The sequence below is a fragment of the Petaurus breviceps genome, unplaced genomic scaffold, assembly GCF_028583685.1.
Source record: "Petaurus breviceps papuanus isolate PSGF00001 unplaced genomic scaffold, PetGlider_PUasm1.0 173, whole genome shotgun sequence".
NCBI lineage: Eukaryota > Metazoa > Chordata > Mammalia > Diprotodontia > Petauridae > Petaurus > Petaurus breviceps.
The window spans coordinates 27,108,187-27,131,331 of NW_027185759.1; the positions used below are offsets into that span (position 1 = coordinate 27,108,187).

Genomic DNA, 23,145 nt, shown 5'->3' on the forward strand with positions numbered 1-23,145 from the left:
GTAAGGAAGGGAGGAAGGAAGACAGGGAGGGAGGGAGGAAGGAAGGATACCAAATGCTTAAAAGTCTAGGGATTATATTTTAAAGTGTTGAAATTACTTAACACAGGAGAAAGGGATGAAGAAAATCTTCATTTTCAATGAATTTTGACATTTCAAAATCTGAGTATCCTCTTTTCTGCATAGGTTATAGGGCAGGATGAAAGGAAATAGCCAATAATTTCAGCTACTAAAATTTGGTTAAACTATGACTCTAGAGGAAACTTCATAAGGAAAGATGCTTTTCCTCTCTCAAGCACAGAAAGATAGTTAATACCATAACTATTTTAGATTTAATGCTACGACTAGAAACAGGTAGGTGACACAGTAGATAGAGCACCAGGAAGAACTGAGTTTAAATCAGGCCTCAGACACTTACTCTAATGTGTGACCCTGGGCAAGTCACTTAACCCTGTTTTCCTCAGTTTTCTCATCTGTATAATGAGCTAGAAAAGGAAATGATAAGCCACTCTAGCATCATTACCAAGAAAACCCCAAATGTGAAAACAAAGAGTAGAAATGACTGAAAGGAGCCATACCAATAAATCTACCAGAAAATTATTTTATGGCACTAGAAAAAGTAGTAACAAAATTCATCTGGAAAAATAAAAGGTCCAGAATATCAAGGGAACTAGTGAAAAGAAATTCTAGGGAAGGTGACCTAGACATACCAGATTTTAAACTGTATTATAAGGTAGCAATCCTCAAAACTACTTGGTACTGGTGAGGAATGGAGTGGTGGATCAGTGGAATGGATTAGGTAGTCAATACACAGAAGTCAATGACAATAGCAATCTACCATTTGACAAACCCAAAGACCCTAGCTTCTGGGATAAGAATTCACTATTTGACAAAAACTGCTGGGAAAATTGGAAAATAGTATGCCAGAAACTGGGCATAGACAATATTCACCATATACCAAAATAAAATCTAAAGGGGTGCATGATCTAGATGTAAAGTCTGAGACTGTAAACAATCTGGGAAAGCAAGAAATAGTTTACTGTCAGATTTATGGAAAAGGGAGGAATTTATGACCAAAGAAGTGATAGAGAGCGTTATGAAATGCAAAATGAATAATTTTGATTATATTAAATTGAAAAGCTTTTGTACAAATTAAGTTAATGTAACCCAGATTAGGAGGGAAGTGGAAAATTGGGAAAGAATTTTTACAACCAATGTCTCTGATAAAGGCCTCATTTCTAAAATATACAGAGAATCAAGTCAAATTTATAAGAATATAAGTAATTCCCCAGTTGTAAATGTTCAAAGGATATGAGCAGGCAGTTTTCAGAGGGAGAAATTAAAGATATCTATGAACATATGAAAAAATGCTCTAAATCACTACTGATTAGAGAAATGAAAATCAAAACAATATCACACCTCACTGGTCAGATGTCATGTTCTGGGAGTGGGGTAGTGGGGAGGGGGCGGGTAGGAGAGGAAGGGGGAGAAAATGTGGAACTCAAGGGATTGTGGAACTGAATGTTGAAAACTAAAAGTAGATAGACAAATTTAATAAAATAAAATTGAAGGAAAAAAAAGAGATGACTGAAAGGACTGAACAATACCCATCATGGCTAGAAATTCATCTCTGTGTGAATGCACAAGTCAATATAATGGAACAAATATAGAGGCAGAATTAATGTGTTTTGGGGTTTCTGGAAACCCAAAATGTCAGGGTACAGGGTAGTGTATGTCTGGAAAGAATTTGTGCACTTAAACCTTCTTCCAGTTAAAGTGGCAAGGTTTCTTTTAACACCAATAAGAGCAGCTGTATTCCAAGGAAATTGCAACTTAATGGGAGTAAGACTGATACTTACACAGAAAAAAAGGGGGGGGGGAAGCTAAATGGTGAAAAGATATGAATGGGATTGAGAAGTGGCAAATAGCCTGGGGTGGGCCAGGTGCAATAGTGAAAGGGATGAAGTGGTCTGGGGTGGACCAAGTATAGTGGTGAAAGGAGTATTAAGTAGTCTGGGGTCGGCCAAGAGCTACAGTGAAAGGACTGTCTAGGTGGGCTTGGGGGGGGGGGCAGATGCCTTGGGGGGAATGCCAGTGGTCTGGGATACTGAAATGCATGGGAAAATTCAGGGACAAGGTTGATTTCAAAGACATGGTCTTTTCCTTTTGTAGGTTAGCATCCCATCAGAATGATAGAGTGAAAAGTGTACTACTGTACTTGGAGTTGTGGAATAGGCATTCAAGTCACAACTCTGCCACTTACTACAGTATGACCTTGGTAAAGTCCTTTAATATCCAGGCCTGTCCTAGATGATTCTAAATTTCTTGCCAGTTTAAATCTGAGCAATCTGACCTGGAATAACTCAGATCAGCAAGCATTTATTAAGTGCCTAGTAAGTTATTTGGGTATACACTATACTACAAAACAAGGTATGACATTCCATGCCAAGATGGCATGATATGATAGAGTACAGTATTATAAAGTAGCTAAAGCTTCAAGTTGGATGGAAAGTCTGGAATGAATTTCTAGGTGTGGCCAAGAACCACCTTTGTTCCAGAGAATCAAGAACTGGAAGGATTGTAGACACTTACCTTTTCACTAACTCTGAAGCCCACGGGCCTAGATTAAAATCCTTTCTCTAATTCCTACTACCTATGTGTGATCTTGGGCAAGTTTTTCTTTCTCCTTGAGACTGAGTTTCCTCATATGTAAAATTAGGAGGTGGACAAAATGACATCTAAGTTCCCTTCCAGTTCTAGATCTATGATCCTACCTTACTATCCTAGCTTCCTCATCTTACAAATGAGAAAAGTTAGGTGAAGAAGGTTAGGGGACTTGTCCAAGCTCAGACAAATAATGACTCTGGAGAAGTCTCTGATTGCCACAATGGTCCTTCAGACACAGTTTCTGAGTGCACTTGCTAGAACATTTTCCCCTTAAATTAGAAGAACAATTTCTGACTGTTACTCAAAGCTTTAGAATGACTGCTGATTATGTGGAGACCATGCCCATAGGGGGATTGAAGTATATTTCCTGCTGTGTTGGCACTCAGTATGTGAGTTGTTGATGGCCCACTAGGGATGATAGTTCAGAGGTTTATCAAAAGGTGTAGGATGTTAATGTATTGTAATCTATGTTAATGGAACCCTCCCAGGGGCATGGCTAAGGGAGGAAAGAAGAGTTCTTTGTTAGAGTATGAATACACTTATCATGTATTATTTTGACCATGGAATTTTAAAATAATATGCTACAGTGTTTATGTCCTATTTAATTTCATTCTTTATCCTGATTTTATGTGCTCCCTCCCCTATAAATTATATCTATTCTAAGAAGCATAGAGTCATAGAATATTAGAAGAAAAGAAACTTTATACATCATGTATGGCTAGAATCTAGCATCTTGGCCAAGCTGCTAGACCAGTACTGTCCCTGAGACACAGAGGCATACAGGGATTTGCTGAAGGCCATATAGGCAAGGTGATGGCTTGCAGAATTTAATGAGTGATTGGATAAATATATCAATGTTATGCTGGATAAATATATCAATGTTATGTTCATCAAATTTGTAGATGATTCAAAACTACAAGGAAAAGACGACATATTGGATGAATGAGTAAGGTTGCAAAGGAATCTAGATAGAATAAAGCATTGAGATACATGTAATGTGATGTAATTCAATAGAGGACAATGTAAAGTTACACTTTTGTATAAGAAAAAAAAATTTCACAAGCATAAGATGAGGTAGGTATGGTGTGGCAACAATTCTAAAATATATATATATATATATATATATGGTGGTGTGTGGGAGAAGAGGACCCTTGTCCAAAATAAAATAAGCAGAGGTATCTCCAAGTAGAGACAGGGAAGATTTATTTAATTATTTATTCTTGCAAGAAGGGCAGTCTCGCAACTAGAGGCAGTCTAGTAAGAGAGGCAAAATACAAAATGCAAAGCTTGGTTATAGACCCAAGAGACCACTGCTTCTATCCCCATTTTGTCCTGTCCTGTTCTTGTTAATCAGGAACTAAGGTGCACAATCTAACTACAAAAGAATCTGCTGGCCTTTGCAGATGAAATGTCAGTAATATCAAAAAGCAGAAGGTGCATATCTAGTGGACATGAAAACAGAAAAAAATGTCATCAGTATTATCAAACTACCTTAATATAATCAAAGCATGGATATGAAAGCAGACGATATCTCATAAACAATGGGGGTATTAGGGACTTTGGGGTCATGGTGACCCTTCTACTGGCGACAGGCTGGTAGGAAACATCCAATGCATCATGGGGGTTTTGGAACACAATGACCAGTCTGTAGGTCACAGCAATCTTTCTAAATCTGTACTTGTACTGGTCAAGGGGAAATTAAGTCCATGGCCAAGTTTAAGGAACATGTACTTTCCCTTCCTACATATTAACTAAGCTCAGCAAAACCTTCAGCTCATGACCAGGGGAATAGAGCAAGGATCTCAGGCTGCCAAGTCCTAAGTCTTTGGTACTTTATTACAATTCTATTCAGATTCCTGGAATGTTACCTGAGAAGTTTTCACTTTTATTCCATTCAACAGCTTTAGTAGAAAATAAATTTGTTATATCAGTAGTGTGTATTGATTATATCAGTAACGTGATAGACAAAAAAGCCACTGAGGACTTGGATGACTTTAAGAAAAGGGCATGGCTTCACAGAATAGTGAATTGATAATCCCATGGTACTCTCTCCTTATCAGACTTCACCCAGGGTATTGTGTTCAGTTTGGGGCATTATGGTTTGGAACGACATCAATAAACAAAAGAATGCCCAGTGGAGGACAATGAGGGTCTTGACGTGAGGATTATTTAAAGACCTTGGAGACTATAGTGACTCAGACAATGACCATAAGAAATCTGGAGACACTGAAGCTATGCCCTATACTGTTGATTCTGCTGGGGCCTTGAACATTGAATTGTCATGGTTGTCATGTCCTGTCATGTTTGCAGACATCATGATCTCCCCATATGAATTGACAGTAGATGCCACACTTTAGGTGCTATAAAAGCAAGCCCTGTGAAGTCCTTTGAAAACATGCTGTTTCTATGCCAGGAGCAATAGATGCAAAATTCTGAGACCATTTGGTATAGCAGAAGATAAATAAGATACCAAAATGCAGTGCAATCTATGGTTCTCTGATATGTAACTGGTTAATCCACTATTGGACAAGCTCCAAAATAAGATCAATGTGATTTGGGTGGAGTATTGAGTGTGTGGGAGGAAGTAATATTGTAGAAAGTAAGAGTAGAGAGCAAAGGGGTTACCAGGTTCTGCACATTTACCACTATTAAGAAATCTCCCTTCCTATTGGCAGGTATCTCCTCATGAGACTTGCTCCTTCTCTGGAAACACTACTCATATGTAGCTTGCTAGAACTTCCAGTGATAGGATATGTCAGTAATTTTGTCCTCTGCTCTTCTCTGCTCCTGCAGCCATGTATATGACGAGCTACGTTAAGACCTAATAATAGACTCCAGGGTCCAAACATGAGGGTTTTTTGTTTTGTTTTGTTTTTTTACAAAGCGTAAATTAGTCTAATAACAGGAGCCTGCCCAGTGGATCTCTATCCTCAAAGTATGTACTGTAAGTTCTGTGTGCTATTACCCCTGTAGAAGAGACTTTATAGGAGCATGCCTCTAGAAAAGCATGGTGGTAGGTACTGACTGGAGGACTGACCCCAGATTCAGGGCACGAACAAACATCCTACAATTGGTCAGAATTTGTTAACCATGGGGTAAAGAGGTGGATTTTCATCTAGCTGCTGAAAGAGTTGTTAGAAGCCAGAGTGCTGACTTTAATTTTAAAAATGAGGAAAATGAGGTTGAGAGAGGAGAAGGTCTAACCTTTCTGTCTAAAGTCAGAAAAGTTCCAAGAGCTTAGAAGAGATTTGATGGGAGAATTTTTTGTTTGTTTGTTTTTAGGAGGGGGTAAGGTAGGGCAATTGGGGTGAAGTAACTTGCCCAAGGTCACAAGGCTAGTTTTGTGTTGTGTCTGAGTTCAGATTTAAACTCAGATCCTCCTGACTCCAGGGCTGGTGCTCTATTCACTGCACCACCTAGCTGCACCAATGGGAGCCTTTTGAGCCACTATACTTTCATTTTCCACACTGCCTCTTGAATCATAGAATCTGTTCAAAGAAATAAAATATTATAGTTAGAAGGAACCTTAGTCACTTCTGACTTCCACATTTTACAAACTAAAAAAAAAAAAAAAGTAAGGATCAAGAGGTGAAGCCCCAAGTGGGATGAGTCTATCTCTAAGCTTGTTTCCTCATATATAATACAAAATTAAGCAAATGATATAACTGATCTCTGAGGTCCTTTGCAGCCCTAAATCTTATCATAATAATTGTATAGTCATAGTCATATAGTAATAATAAAGATGATGACGATGTTGACGATGATGATGACAATAGGAAATTTTATAGTACTTAAGGGTCTACAAAGTAATAATAATATTATTTTGTTATTAATAACAATCACATAGTTTTAAGAAATTTTCATGTCTTCCTGATTCCAAATTCATCACTCTATGTGAGTTCTGGTCTACTTTCCACTAACCCACAGAACTGTCAAGTGGAAGAAGTGTTAAATTTGTTCTTTGACAGATCAGGACCAATGTTTGGAAACTAGAGCAATTTTTATTCCAATTCAATAAATTAAACACTAATTATGATGGTGAAAAAAGCAAGTGGATTAAGCTATAAAGAAATTACTTTGGGGCGGCTAGGTGGTGCAATGAGTAGAGGCCTGGCCCTGGAGTCAGAAGGACCTGAGTTCAAATCTGGCTTCAGACACTTAACATAAAAACTAATCAAGTGACCTTGGACAAGTCACTTGACCCCAATCGCCCTCCAACAAGCCAAAAAAAAAAAAAAGAAATCACTTCTAGGGGGTGAAGCCAAGATGGCAGAGTAAAAGAAGGAATTTGTTTGAGCTCCTGCTCCAACCACCTCAAATACTTGTAAAAAAATGACTCTAAACAAATTTTAAAGCTACAGAACCCATAAAGTGAGAGAGAAACAAAGCTCCCACTAAAGGCAGCCTGGCAGGCCAACAGGAAGGGTCTATTAAACTGGGCTAGGAGCAGAGGACAGTCCCATGTGAGCCGCAACAGCCTATACCAGGGGTACATCGCCACCATAGCAGACTTCAGGAGAGCGAATCACTGGCAGCTGTGGCAGTTTCCAGACTTCTCAACCCATAAACACCAAAGATAAAGTAAAAGGTCAGTAGGGAATACATACATACATACGTGTGTGTATGTGTGTGTGTGTGTGTGTGTGTGTGTGTGTGTGTGCAGGTAGATAGAGGGCAGAGGATGAGTTGAATATGAAGGGATGATATCTAAAAAAATAAAATTAACAGGTGAGAAAGGAATATATTGGGAGAAGGAGAAAGGGAGAGATAGAATAGGGTACATTATCTCACATAAAAGAGGGAAGAGAAAGCTGCTACAATGGAGGGAAAGTACAGGAAGATGAAAGGGAATAAGTAAACATTACTCTCATTTGATTTGACTTAAGGAGAGAATAACATACTCACTCAATTGGGTATCTTACCCTACAGGAAAGTAGGGGGGAAGGGAATAAGAGGGTGAACGACAGAAAGGGGACAGATCAGGGGAGAGGGTAGTTAAAAGCAAATATTTTTGGAAAGGGATAGGGTCAAAGGAGAAAACAGAATACATTGGTGGTGGGATAGGATGAAAGGAAATATAGTCTTTCGCATTATAACTACTTTGGAAATGTTTTGCATAGCTACTGTAGCACCAATGCAATATTTACAACGCCCACAATCACAATAAAGACTGTGACTATAAGTATCGCATGACATTCAAATGCAAAATATGTCAAACTCTCCAGATCAAGGATAAAACTGAAGGATTTATTTAGACACCAGAAAACCAAATTCCAAAACCAGATTCCTTCATGTTACCAAATATATTCAGAAGGCATAATAACACTGAGAGCCATGCCATCCTTTAGCCTTCCCACAACCTAATACAAGATCAATATTTACTCATAAAACTCTATGTCTCCTTGCCTGAACTCCTCTGTCCCCACCATTTGGCTAACTCTTAACCATCTTCCTGTGGGCTCTGCTTCCCTTCAGTAAAACTCCTCCCACCACAGGCTCCATGTGACTACATTCAATGTATCAGGGGGCAGAGTTTATCTTCACAGCAGGGAAGCTTCTTGTGGGCTCTGCTGAACCCTTAAGTAAATTCCCTTCATCAAAGGCTCCATGTGATTACATTCAGCCTATTAAGAGGCAGAGTTTACTTTCAAAGCAGGGCAGGTCTTCAAGCTCCCCCTTAGGTTTATTAAGGGGCAGGGAAGATCTTCAAATTCCCATTCCCATTACAGCTACAAAAGCACAACCTATATTGAATTGCTTGTCTTCCCAGTGAGGGTGTGAAAAGAGGGAAGAAGGGAGAGAATCAACTGTTCAAAACTCTTTTTTATAAGCAACCGAGAAATAAGATATACAGGCAATGGGGTATAAAAATCCATCGTGCCCTACAAGAAAGTAAGGGAGGTTTGGAGGCATGAGGATATAAGAGAGAACAGAGTGAGGGAAGGGGTATTCAGTATGCTTGTCATCTTGGGGTGGGGGTAAGACAGAGATTGGGAGATAATTTGTAACTCAAAATCTTGTGGAAATGAATGTTGAAAACATAAAGAAATCAATTTAAAAAATGACTTCTAAGGTCTTATAAAAACCTAATATACACATATATGTGCATATACACACACAGATATTTTATATACATATATATACTTACATACATACACATATACACTATAAAGCACTATATATGTTTGTATGAGTAATGTATATAAGTATATATGTGTATAAGAATATATGAATACTTTGAATTTAGGTATATGCATGTGTGTACATATATACATACGCACATACATATATCCATAGACATTAACACATTCCTCAGTGAAAATTAGTACATTAGAGCTTGTTTTGTGATATCACTTATCTTGGTTATACATATTAGGGACAATCAGATATATTGAATGACTATAATAGAAGGCATAAAAAGAAAAGCCTTTAATATGGGTTTGTTGTGAGTTTTCAGAATGCCATTTGGTAACAAATATGAGGGGCGTTTTTGATGAAATAGTGTTAAAGCATAAGTAGGGTATTGTGTGCCCATATAAATTATGATTGGGGCCAGTTTAATTTTTTCTAAGGTTACATTCGAATGAGAAAATGGGGGTTAGCATTTTTATGAGGTTGCAGGATGTCAGCTGCTGAATAATGACTAGGAATAAATATCCCATCCCCAGAATTTTAATCCTCTTCCAACTGCAGTTTGTAGGAAATACTATGGTAATGGATAGGCCCTTGCTACCTGCTGTCCTCATTATGGGACTCACTTTTAAAATATACTTTCAAATTTAAAGGCCACTGTGGCCTCTCTTGCCAGTGCATTAAAAGGCTGATAATGACCTTTTGGCTAGTCTCTTTTGGGGATGTTGAAAATTTGGAACATACAAGCGTGACAAGGAGAATATATTACAGTCACATGGACCCCTGAAATCACCCTTACTTTAAGAGCATCAAAGTCATGTCAGCCCATCATGAAAGCATATCATCCCTATGAACTTGGCTATTATAAGAGGATTTATTACAGTGATAATGCATGACTCATTGTTTTCCAAGACCTGCCTCTTTCTACCAATATGACTACAGAAATCAATGTTCTGCTTTGGGTCTCAGTTTCTTCATCTGTAAATTGGAGAACAGAGCAAGAATAAATGACCAGTAAGGTTCATTCCACTACTCAATTTATGAATCTACGACATATCTGGACTAGACAGCCTCTGAATTCTAAATCTATAATCATGGCATTGACTTTGGACAAGCAATTTCACCCTTCTAGAGGCCTCATGGGAGTTCAACTAGAAAACCTTAAAGGTCCTTTCTTATTCTACATCTATGACCCTATTGTCGAAAACAGAACACATCACCTTTTCTGCAACTGATGATACTACAAGCATCCTGTCACTCAGGCTCAGAACCTTGGTGTCTTCATCAATGTGCCATTTGTACTCAGAGTTATATATCCAACCTGCTGCCAGTCTTATCATTTTTACCTTTACAACATCTCTTCTATATGTTTCCACTCACACAGCTGCACAGAAGTACATATCCTCCTCACCTCAAGCAGGTCATTCTCCCTCTCTCAACCATCTCCTCACTCCAACCCATCCTCCATGCAGCTGTCATTGCTATCTGCCTCTTGTCATTCCCCTTCCTCACGCCAATCAACAAGTTCAGTGTTTCCCAATTACCCCCTTGATCAAGCATAAAATCATCCTTTTGGTTTCAAAGTTCTCTACAGCCTGGCCTCTTCTTACTTCTCCAAAAGTCTTACTTTTAACTCTTCTCTATATACAGTAAGCTCTAGAAATTCTTGTCCACGTGCTCTTACTCACATATGCCACTTTTTTCTTGACTGTGAATTTTCACTGGCTGTCCCAAATAGCTAGGATGCTTTCCCACCTCACCTCCACCTCTTAGATTTCCTGACTTCCTTCAACACTGAGCCCATATCCTACCTTCTTCGAGAAGCCTTTTCTGGTTCATGCTTCAAGTCTCACTTACTACTGTGTCTTGAGGGAGAGAAATTAATTAAAATGAAATTACAACAATCTGTATCAGAGGCAATGAGGACCTACACTGGGATGTTGGCAATGTGAGTGGAAAAGAAGAAGGGACCATAGTCTAGGGATGTTGGAAAGTTAGTATCATATGTTAATTAATTATATATGATAAATGTGAGAAGTTGATGATGAAAATGAGTTTGAAAACTTGATGACTAAAGTACAATTGTATCTTTCATAATGAAAATTAAAAAATACAGGTACTTGTTTTAGTTTTTTTTCCCCCCTTTTGTTCTAAGGTGCCGAGTTCTGTTTCTAACAAATTGAGTTTGAAATGTTTCTCAGGGAGGTCACTGACTTCATCAAGGTCATCCACTTAGTAAGTGGAAAAACTCTAAGGTCAATCAGTTCCATTCAATTAATATAACGCCAAGCACTGTGCTAAATGTGGAAGATACAAATAATAAAAAGAAAGATAGTGTCTTCCCCCAAGGAGTTTACAATCTAATGAGGGAAGACACCTTACCAAAGGAAGTTGATAAGCATGTGGTTTAGGGGAGACATTCCAGTTGATCAGTCAGAGCTGCTTATGGAAAGTGGAGTTACTTGAAAGGGCTGCTAGTTCTGAGCCCCAAAATGAAGGCTTTGAGAAGAGTTTAATGTTCTACTTATCACATGAAGAGTACACCAGATTAGCAAGTTAATTACTGTTTTTAAACAAGGTATGGGATTTCCTTAGTGTGGGTAACTTGTGGGGTGAGGGAACAAAACAAAACCTCTCTCCAGCATGAGGTACTGTGTTAGGCACTAATGATATGAAAACAGGTGAGACAGATGATATCATTCAAGATGGCAGAAGAGAAGGAAGCAATACCTTTGAGCATTCCCCAGCATCTAATCCAGCAAAGAGGTAGAAAGAACAGAAAATCATGTCCCAATCAGAGAATCCAACAGAAAAAAAATATAACAGTGAATCATTTATCCAGTTCAGGTAGGAATGGAGAGACATTCAGAAATTTGTGAACAGTAGCAATGGAGTCTATCCAGGAACAAAGTAAAGCCTTCTGGAATGGGACTTGAGCTGGCATCAGTGGCTCTTCATTAAAGCAAAAAGATGTCTCAGATCCAGCACCTACAGGCCTGTCACCATGCAAGGAGCAGGAACAGGAGCCAACTGGCAACTCTCTCACTCCTACCCCAGAGCTTGGCACAAGATAGGGGAACTCTGCCTAGGACTGGTGGACCAGGGCAAGTAGTGGTCACAGGCCTGAGGCTGTGTAACTAGAAAGGAGGAGGAACAGATGCGAGCAGCAGCTGTGTGGTCCTGACCTTAGATTGGGAACTTGGATGCAACTGCCATTTCAGTCAGAAGTTTATCTATATAAGTGCACACAGAGAGGCATGTGTATTTACATACACACAGAAAATACTGTGAATATTTAAGTTTCCTCTAAGACATATGTTGACTTCTGCTTTCTAATTCATTCTGCCAACCTATTGCTTCTTGTGGATAAGTTGATTCCAGTCCCCTTGACAGTTGATTGTTCATTGTGTATTTCCTTCAATCTCCTTTTCTTATTCTTTTTCCCCTCTTTTCTTCCTGCTCCTTTTTTTCTAAGATGAGACTGATGAGAGAAAATGAATGTACTCAGCACATGTTTTCTGCTTTCTAGAGATGCCTTATACCCTCTTGCCTTACTTCTCTCTGATTCTGACAAAGACAAAATTTGGAACTCATTTTAAAAATGAATTTTAAAATTTGTCTTTATATGTATTTGAAAAATAAAATACTAGTAAAGAGTAAAAAAAAAAGACTCACATTTCTTACCATGTCTTTCCTCTAAAACCCTACTTTTATAGGCAACCTCCTTAGAGTTTATTTTGCTTAGGACTAATTTCCTCCTTGAATCTACCCTAATTTCAATTGCCTCTCTTCACTTTGTCAGGACTCTCTATTTCTTTTTTAAGTTAAATGTATTACTCTATTCAACTTTGTATGTATGTGTGTATGGGGAAGTGAGCATATGAATTCTTCCCTTCTTCCCTTCACAATTTGACTCTGACATACTTTCCTTCTTTGTTACATATTTTTTTTTAAGCAATCGGGGTTGAGTAACTTGCTCAAGGTTACATGGCCAGTGATTTCTGGGTGTGGTGCTGAGTATCTGAGCCCAGGATTCGATCTCCAGGTCATCCCAACACTGGAGCCGGTGCTCTTACTCGCTGTGCTACCTGGCCACCCCTCTTTATTACATATTAATAAATAATAGAAATAATAAGAATAATATGAGCTAGCATTTAACTAGTACCTACTATGTACCAGGCACTGTGTTAATTGCTTTACAAATATTATCTCATTTAATCCACACAACAACCCTGGGGGGAAGGTGCTATTATTTTCCCCATTTTACAGATGAGTAAGCTGAGGAAAGCAGAGGTTGAATGATTTCATCAGTCACACAGGTAGTCAAGTGTTTGAGGCCCGATTGGAATTTAGGTCATTCTGATTCCTAGTACAACACCCTGCTGATTATGCTAACTAGCTATCTCCCCTTTGGGCACTCTTATAGTTAGCCTCTTCTATGTGCATCCTGTTTCTCACCTATGACACTCCATCTCATTGCCTTTTCAGTAGGTGTCTCCCTTCACCTGAAATACCCCCTACCATCACATCTTTGAGACCATTGGCTTCTTTTTTTTGGAGGGGGAAGGGCAATTGGGTTTAAGTTACTTGCCAAAGGTAACAGGGCTAGTAAGTGTTAAGTATCTGAGGCCAGATTTGAACTCAGGTCCTCCTGACTTCAGGGCCTGCGTTGTATTCACTGTAGGACCTAACCGCCCCAACCATTGGCTGCTTGCAAAACAGCTTAAATCCCAGCTTCTTCCTAAAACCTTTTCTCATCCTCTGAGCTAATAGTGATCACCTTCCCAACCTCAAATAATTTTAAATTCATTACTTTGTATATACTTCCGTATCTACCTGGTGTCTCCTCAACAGACCATGTGGTAAGAAATGTTACCTTTTTTTATTGTTTCCCCAGAAGCTAGAAGCATGATCAGCACATAGTATTTTTTAAATTGTTTTTGATTGATTAATATGTGTGAGTAAAGAAGCTTATAAGCCAACTATATAAAAAGTCAAAGTCATACACCAGATTTTAGAAAAGCCTATAGTGATCTGAAAATAATTCTTGGTAATATAAGGCTCTTAATCTGGGCCTTGAAGGTTTGTTGAGATCTACTGGGTAAAGGATCAGTCGGACTTTGATAAATGCAGAAGATAAGGGGAGATAATTAATGCCATATAAATGATCAAATATACATAGGCAAGAATGATTCTGCTATGAATCAGAAAAAAAAAAACTTGCTGAGGCTTAAGGTGAACACAGGAAAACAGCAAAGTTCAATGCTGAACATGTAAGGTGAGGTCATTGGGAGGCAGAGGATTTGGATTTGGTGGAGTTATGGCTTTGCAATAGATGATCATTTGTGAGACTGGGGATGAGGATGGGTAAGGCTGAGGCTGTCATGATATCAAGAGTTCTATGGATATCATGAACCCAGTAGTAATTGAATAGAAATAACTGTAGAAATGAGAATCAGCTTGGGATTGAAAGTAAAAACAGCAAGAGACAGGACAAAGGAAGAATCAGGAGCCTTCATGACTCACTGAATATATTGATCAAAGAGAGGAAAGAGGCAAAGATAATCTCAGAGTTTTTCATGAAGAAGTGTCTATAAAATGATTTGATTTTTAAGTTGCCTCCACTCAAATATAATATTTTAATTTTTAAATGTAAAGATGGTTCACACACACGAAAAAAAATTATCTTATTTAATTGAATTGATCTTAGGATTTGAGGTTGGAAGAGACCATAGAGATCATCTATCCCAGTTCTCTAAGTTTTATAGATAAGGAAACTGAGATTCAGAGAAGTCAAAAGACTAAACTAAGGCCACACAGACAGTAAGTAGGAAACATGGGACTTAAAACACATTGCCTTTAATCCCAAAATCCATTTTTTTTTCTTTTCTTAAGGCAACATGCACATTTTTTTAAATCGAAAATATTTGTTCATTTCTCTCCCACCTCCCCTTCCTTAAAAAAAAAAAAAACTTAATCCAGCAATAGAGTACTTCTAAGACCTGTATCCCAAAGAGATCATGAACATGGGGAAAAGACTCACATATACAAAAATATTTGTACCAGCTCTTTTTGTGATGGCCAAGAATTGAAAATTGAGGAGATCCCTATCAATTGGGGAATGGCTAAACAAGTTGTGGTATATGAGTGTAATGAAATACTATTGTGCTATAAGAAATGATGAACAGAAAGACTTCAGAAAAATCTGAAAAGACTTATGTGAACTAATGCTGATTAAAGGAAGCAGAACCAGGAGGACATAGTAAAAGTTAAAGCCACATTGAATGATGACTAACTTTGATAGATTTGCCTTTTCTCAGCAATTCAAGGTTCTGAGATAAGTCCAATAGGCTAATGATGGGAAATGCTATCCACATCCTGAGAAAAAATTACGGAATCTGAATGCAGAGGAAAGCATACTATCTGTTCTTTGTCTTTTTTGTTTTGGTTTGGTTCTTATTTCTCATGGTTCATTCTATTGGTTATAATTCTCTACAACATTACTAACATTAAAATATTTTTAATATAAATGTATATGTAGAGCTTATGTCAGATTGCATGCAATCTTGGGGAGAGGAGAGGGGAAGGAAAGGGAGAAAATTTAAAACCCCAAAGTTTGTTGAACTGAATGTTGTAAACTAAAAATAAATTTTAGAAATAAAAAAAAAAACTTGAAGTAAATATGTTTATCCAAGCAAAACAAATTGCCACATTAACCATGTCCAAAAATCTGTCTTATTCTCTATCTAGAATGCATAACCAACCAGTCAAGAGGTATACAGCATTCCTAATCATTGATCTTCAAAACTCTTTTCACTTTAAGACCAGCTAAAGCCACACTGAATATTGGCACAGTCTGCTATTAGACATGACTAATTAACTTACTTAGGTTGTTTAAGTGATGAAACCATGAAATCCAGATTTTTTTCTTTAGTTGTTATCCATATCCTTTAGCACTGGGAAGACCAGTTGACTTTAGGAGGTCAAAGCTTCCCAAGTGGATCTTTGGTCTCTCGACAGTAAACACGTAAACTTTTAGAGAGACCTAAATTTTAGCCAGAGAAACTTACAGGTTCTAGAGTATTTGGCAACTCTCTCACTTCCTTCAAAAAAGGGGAAATTCAGGACTTGTGTATTCTCTGTGCAAGACTAGGAGGTATGTGCTGAACTGTCTAGAATAACACATGCTTTGACAATAAGAAGACGAGAACACCTGTTAATGTATATACACATCCACACATATACTATACATATATAGACACACATATTTATGCTATACACATATAAGCACAAACATATATAAACACACATGTAGATACTATACATTTAAACACACATATATGCTATTCATACTTAAACACATATATAGAGTATACATATAAAAACACACACATATAAACTATACATATATAAACACACAGGTATATAATTTCAGGGGACCCCAGGTTACTCTTAGTTAGAAGGTCAAGTTTGCAAAAAATCTTTGTAAAGTTCACAGTATATATGTTATTGTGCTGGTATAGTGGGCCTAGCACTGAACTAGGAACCACACTATGGAGATGACACCCTCTGAACCAAAGGTGTTCCCAGGAATCATCATACCATTTGGAGTATGCAATGTATGGTGAAAGTTGAATTTATATTTTGTATATGAAGTATGTGTCATTCATTTTAGACCTGGGAGGCCATCTAATCCAACCATCTAATCTAATACAAATGAGAAAACAGATTTCTAGTGTGAATGGACTTTTCTTTGATCACATAACTAGTAAATGCCTAAAACAGAATTCACACTCAGATCTCTTGCTTCCAGTCCCCAGGCTCTATCTATTACACTAGAAAGCTGTAAATTCTCAAGCCCAGAGACAATTAGCTTCTCGGTCAAGGAAATCTATATTTTAACTTTAACTCTGCCATATACCAAGTGACCACTGCAACTTCAGAAAGAAAATGATACTCATAATTTGCAAAGTATTTTCATATATTCTTTTTCATTAAATCTTTCCTGAATTAATTGGTTCATTCATTCAATCAAAATTTATTAAACACCTACTCCATAGAAAGCTACAAATGCTTAAAAGAATGAAAAAGATGTCTATCTTTTGTTGCTCATAAAATTTACAGTCAAGTCAGCAAAATAAGACATATACAGAAATATCTTACTTTCATGCTTGATATGTAATCCCTTTGCTAAGCAGTGGGAACATTCAGGCAAAAGTTACCTCCCCCTCAAAACAAACAAACAAACAAAAACTCCTTGGCATCAAGGATCTTGAAAGTACAGCATGTAATCATGGAAGAAAATTTGAATAGCAAGAGAGCACTGGAGGATCAGCAAATGTTTTGAGAGACAGAGCTACCACCGGAGGTCAACCTTGAGGTAAATGAATGATTCTAAGAAATACACTGCACAAAGAGGAAGACTCTTCCAGACATGGGACACAGTCTGTCCAAAGACTCACAGGTAAAGGATGAAATACCAGATTTGGGGAACTGCAAGTAAGCTATAAAACTACAGTCATTTCCTCTTTAGAGATACAAAAGCTAATACTGAAGAATGTTAAGGGTCACATAAGGTTTAAAGCATAAAATCCAGGACTCTGATCAAGATTTTCTGACTCTAGCACAAGGCATCTTTCTATCCTAACACTCTATTCTTTACTACAGTAGCAGGAAAAGCTAAAATATACAGAAGATCATTGATGGCATCATTTTAAAAACTGCATGTCCCACTGCAGGCTGATGTGTGAAATATCAAATTTATTCCTCTATCTAAATGTGTGATTCTTCTGTATATTATTTAGATGGCAAGGAATAATCTATATATTCAGCCTTTTAGATTCAGAATTAGACCTCAAGGGGGCAGCTAGGTAGCACAGTGAATACAACGCCGGCCCTGGAGTCAGGAGGACCTGAGTTCAAATCCAAGCTCAGACACTTAACACAAAACTAGTTGTGTGACCTTGGGCAAGTCACTTAACCCCAATTACCCCTCCAAAAAGAGAAAAAGGAAAACAAAAATAGAGTTAGACCTCAGGAAAAATTGGGAATAAGGGGTAATGAGTTTATAGTAATTACTTTCCCATTCCTTCTTGCGGCTCTACCTTCTATCCAGGTGGTATCTAAGAGGCTCATGATACCTTCTTGATGATCCCCACATTTGCTTAACCTCCTCTAAATGGATCCTATAAAGGCCCCCGTGATCCCACATTGTCTAAACACATGCAGACAAAACATATATACACTATACAGAAGACATACACACATACAAACAGATCCTAGTGTCCATTCTCTTCACTAGGTATCAGGAGGAAAATTGTAAATGGATAATGTTGAGAAATATCGGGAATTGGTATGTGAGTAGATGTGCCAGATTTCATTGTGGTCAGGGATCTAAATATAGGAGTGTGACAAAGTGGGAACTTATGTGTCTATAGAATGGTTCAATAACCTGTCATTCTAAGGGGAAATGCCATGAATTCAAAGAGTTCAGGATCTTAATTGTTGACCCAGGCATGAATATGTCAGTCAGACAAGAAGATTCTAAACTAACAGATAACATGCAGGGTATAGGGTGGCACAGATAAGATTTGGCACCTAGGAGACAGAAAATTATGAGGTACAGACTCAGCACTGAGGAGGATCAGTAAAAAAGGACCAATCCAAGGAAGACCTAGGAAACTCTTGGCACACTGCTATTTATTTTACCAATTGCTTAGGACCAGAGGAGTTTCCACAGCCTAAAAGAGAATTGGGCCTAAAAGTAGTAATGCAGCAAATTAACTGCCAAATTTATGGTATCCATGTGTCAGGAATTTTACAAAATTAATTAACCAAAAGGTGGGGTGGGGTGGAGGTGAAGCCAAAGATGGCAGAGTAAAAGCAGGGACTTGCTTGAGATCTCCCGCAAATCCTTCTAAATACCCATAAAAAAAGACTAAATAAATTCTAGAGCTACAGAATCCATAAAATGACAGAATGAAGCAAATCTCCAGCCTAAGACAGCCCGGATGTCAACAAGAAAGGTCTATTGCACAGAGCTGGGAACAGAGCCCAGTAAAGATTAGACCAGGCTGGCATAGAAAGGGCCAAAGCAGGCCTCAGGGAACTGAATCACTGGCAGCTGAGGCACTTTCTAGATTTCTCAACCCCAAAACACCTAAGGCAATGTAGAAGGTCAGTGGGAAAACTCTATTGAACCTGGGTAAGAGAGGAGTATGATCTGGCTCTAACCCAGGATGGGGGACGTGATGGCAGCATGGCAGCCACAGCAGCAGCAGCAGCAATTGCTTTCAGAGTTCTTGGGAACAAAGATGGGGGGATCAAGTGGCTAAACAGAGGGGACTGCAGGGATCTCTTTGCTGGTGCTGAGGCAGAATTCTCTTGCTTTGTCCTGATGGGATCTGGGTTGCAGTCCTAGGGGGAGGTGCTAGGGTGAAGAGGAACACTGGTGTGGCAGAGCTTGTGAATGCCATGGAGAGGGAGTCCTTCTCACAATTCCAATGCAGAAAAGAGTGCTTGTAGTCACTCATAGACCAGAGCACAGGTAAGGAAATGAGTAAATGCCTCTCCTTTGATCATACCACCTTGGAAGAGCTGAAAATGTACAAGTCTCCAGAAGTATTTCTGAAACTAGATGCACAAAAGACTCAAAACTTGGGACAGTATATTCACCCTGACACCCACTAAAAGCAGAGTCCTTTCAAGAGTTAGAAAGTCAAGTATTGGACTGGGAAAATAATCAAACTGTGCAAAAACAAAACTCTGACTATAGAACGGTACTTTGGTGACAAAGAAGATCAAAACATACAACCACAGGAAGATAACAAAGTCAAAGTTCCTACATCCAAAGCCTCCAAGAAAAATATGAATTGGTCACAGGCCATGGAAGAGCTCAAAAAAGACTTTGAAAATCAAGTAAGAGAAGTAGTGGAAAAATTGGTAAGAGAAAGGAAAGTAATGCAAGAAAATCATGAAAAATGAGTCAGTAGCTTGCGAACAGAAATCCAGAACAATACTGAAGAAAATAACACCTAAAAAAATAGACTACTCCAAAAAGCAAAAAAAAAAAAAAAAGAAAAAAAAAAGGTCCAAGAAGTCAATGAGGAGAATGCCTTAAAAAGTAGAATTGGACAAATAGAAAAGAAGATCCAAAAACTTATTGGAAGAAACCAATTCCTTCAAAATTAGAATGAAACAAATGGAATCAGGAGAAATGAAGACATTATAAAACAGAACCGGAAGAATGAAAAAATAGAAAACAATGTAAAATATTTCATTGAAAAAAGCACTGACAGGAGCCTGGGGTTGGGTGGGGAGGGCAGGGGACATCATGGCCGGGCTGGGCGGGGAGGAGGAGCCAGGGCCAGGCTGGAGAGTGGGCGGCGGCAGCATGACAGAGCAGAGCAGGGCCGGAGCTGGGGCTGGGCCAGGACCAGGACAGGAACCTGGGTCGAGCCAGGGCCAGGGCCCCGATCTGGGTCACCATCAAGACCCCCAAGGACAAGGAGATCATGATCTGCTATCGCGCCTTGGTTAAGGAGTTCAAAGAGGAGATCTCCCAGTGGTTTAAGGCCCAGAAAGACCAGCTTGTCCTGATCTTCACTGGCAAGATTCTCAAAGATGGAGACACATTAAATCAGCATGGGATCAAGGATGGGCTCACTGTCCATTTGGTGATCAAGACCCCACAGAAGGCTGAAGATCCTGCTGCTGCTGCCATCACTACTACTGCTGCTTCCTCTGCCCCAGATGCTGCTTCTGCTCCAGCCCCCACAACAGCTTCACCTGCTCAGCCATCCACCTCAAGCAGCTCTGTCCCTGGTGCTGCTAGTGGAAACCAGAGGAACAGTGGAGATGGTCCAAGCCCAGGAGCTGGGGATGGGCCTTCTAGTGGGCCTGCATCCATACTCTTTGGCTTTGGGGGCATCCTAGGGCTGGGAAACCTAGGCCTTGGCTCAGCTAATTTCATGGAGCTACAACAGCAGATGCAGAGTCAGTTGATGTCCAACCCTGAGATGCTCTCCTAGATCATGGAGAACCCCCTTGTCCAAGACATGATGTCCAACCCTGACCTCATGCACCACATGATCATGGCCAACCCACAGATGCAGCAGCTCATGGAGAGGAATCCGGAGATCAGCCATATGCTCAATAACCCAGAGTTAATGAGGCAGACCATGGAACTGTCTCGAAACCCTGCCATGATGCAGGAGATGATGTGCAACCAGGACCGGGCCCTGAGCAACCTAGAGAGCATTCCTGGGGGATACAATGCATTGTGGTGCATGTACACAGACTTCCAGGAGCCCATGTTCAGTGCCGTTGGGGAATAGTTTGGCAACAATCCCTTCTCAATGGCAGGGAATTCTTGACAGCTCCTCCTCCCAACCTCTCCAGACTGAGAACAAGGAGCTTTTCCCTAACCCCTGGAGCCCCTCATTCCCCACCTCCCAGGCCACAGGGCCCACTGGGGAGGGCACTGGAGGCTCAGGGACCAGCCAGGTGCACCCAACAGTCTCCAACCCCTTTGGGATCAATGCAGCTAGCTTGGGGTCAGGGATGTTTAATAGCCCTGAGATGCAAGGTCTTCTCCAGCAAATTTCAGAGAATCCTCAGCTAATGCAAAACATGATCTCTGCCCCATATATGCAAAGTATGATGCAGATGCTTGCCCAGAACGCCGACTTTGCTGCTCAGATGATGGTGAATGTTCCTTGTTTGCTTGAAACCCCCAGCTGCAGCCCAGGCTCCAGCTCCCTGTCTTTCTACAGCAGATGCAGTACCCACACTCGCTGTCCATTCTCACCAATCCCCGAGCCATGCAGGCCCTGCTACAGATTCAACAGGGGCTGCAGACGGAGGCCCCAGGGCTGGTGCCCAGACTTGACAATTTTGGGGCACCCCAGATCCCACCTCCCCCTGCAGGAGGTAGCAGTGGCCAAAAGCCCCCCATCACTTCCCCATCCACACCAGCTAATGCCTCTCCCAGAGGGGGCACCACCAGCCCCCAGTAGCAGTTGATGCAACAAATGATTCAGCTTTTGGCTAGAGGAGGAAATCCCCAGGTTCAGACAACAAAGATTTGATTTCAGCAACAGCTGGAGCAACTCAATGACATGAGCTTCATCAACAGAGAGGCTAACCTGCAGGCTCTGATTGCCAATGGGGGGGGATATTAATGCAGCCATTGAGAGACTGCTGGGCTCTCAGCCCTCCTAATCCCTGAGTGCATCCCCTCCACCTTACCCCCCATCCACATATGCACACCTAAACACTGACCTTCCCTTCATCATTTGTTTCCTTTGACATCTCCCCAACCTTTCCAAATCCATAACCTCATCTTCTATGACTCTTCACCCCCTGTCTCTTGGTCTTCAAGCCTCTTTGGACAGTAAGGGGAGAGGGATTTGGGGCATGGCAACCTAACCCCATAGCTCTATCTTGAGTCTCTTGGTTCTATTTGTCCATCTTTCCTCCATTCTGCCCCTGCCTGACTTTTGGCAAGAGACATTTAAGCAATTTTGACTTTTTGGGGGGGTTTCCCAACTACATCCCTGACTGCCCCCCAAATTCTCCATAATTTATCATTAATAGAACTGAGTCATAGGATGTCCTGATTGATCAGCTTAGTCTTTTAAGGGATATTGGGCTGCCCCTCCTAGTTGATTATGGAATCTTTTTGTGTCTAATTCTGGCCATACCCCAGCTTTCTTATTAAAGCCTTCCCTTGACACTTCCCACCAGTCCTGTCTCCAACCTTAAGCATCCCCTCCCAATGAAGGGTTGTGAGTTTTGCTACGAAATGGGAGAGGGCAGGTAGAGCAGGCAGTTAATCTAAGACACCCCCTTTCCATTCCCCCAGTATATATTGCTATTCGGAAAACCGTTTATGTTCACAGCTCTTTTGTGGGTTCTTCTGTGAAAGAGAAAAGGAGAAATTGTTTCCCTATGGGGGAGGGAGATGGATCACTCTTTCAGGATATAGAAACAAGGTGGGAAGATCCTGCTGACTGGGGATCTTGACATCAGTGCTGCAGATATAGAGTGGGGCCCAATGAAGCTTCCTGGAGGAGAGAGTGGATGCCCCAGTTGTTGGAGTAGGTCAGAATGGGTAGAGAGTCAGAAACTAGAAAAAGCCATCAACCGTAAGTGAAAATTGTGGTTTGCTAGACTGGGGGTAGAGAATGAATCTAGGAGAAGGGACTTATAAGTCCTAATTAGGGATTAGAATTAGAAGGGAGAGGGGGTAATTCTCAATACCCACAATGGTCACTGTTGACTACATAACCCCCAAGCACAGAATGTTGTTAAACCCTTCCCTTTCACCTTCCCGCCAACATAGACACA

General features: G+C 39.9%; 1 pseudogene; it reads left to right on the top strand.

Annotated features, from left to right (window-relative positions):
- The first annotated feature begins 20,307 nt into the window (after positions 1-20,307).
- On the top strand, positions 20,308-22,442 carry LOC138157876 (ubiquilin-4 pseudogene; annotated as a pseudogene).
- The last annotated feature ends 703 nt before the right edge of the window (positions 22,443-23,145 follow it).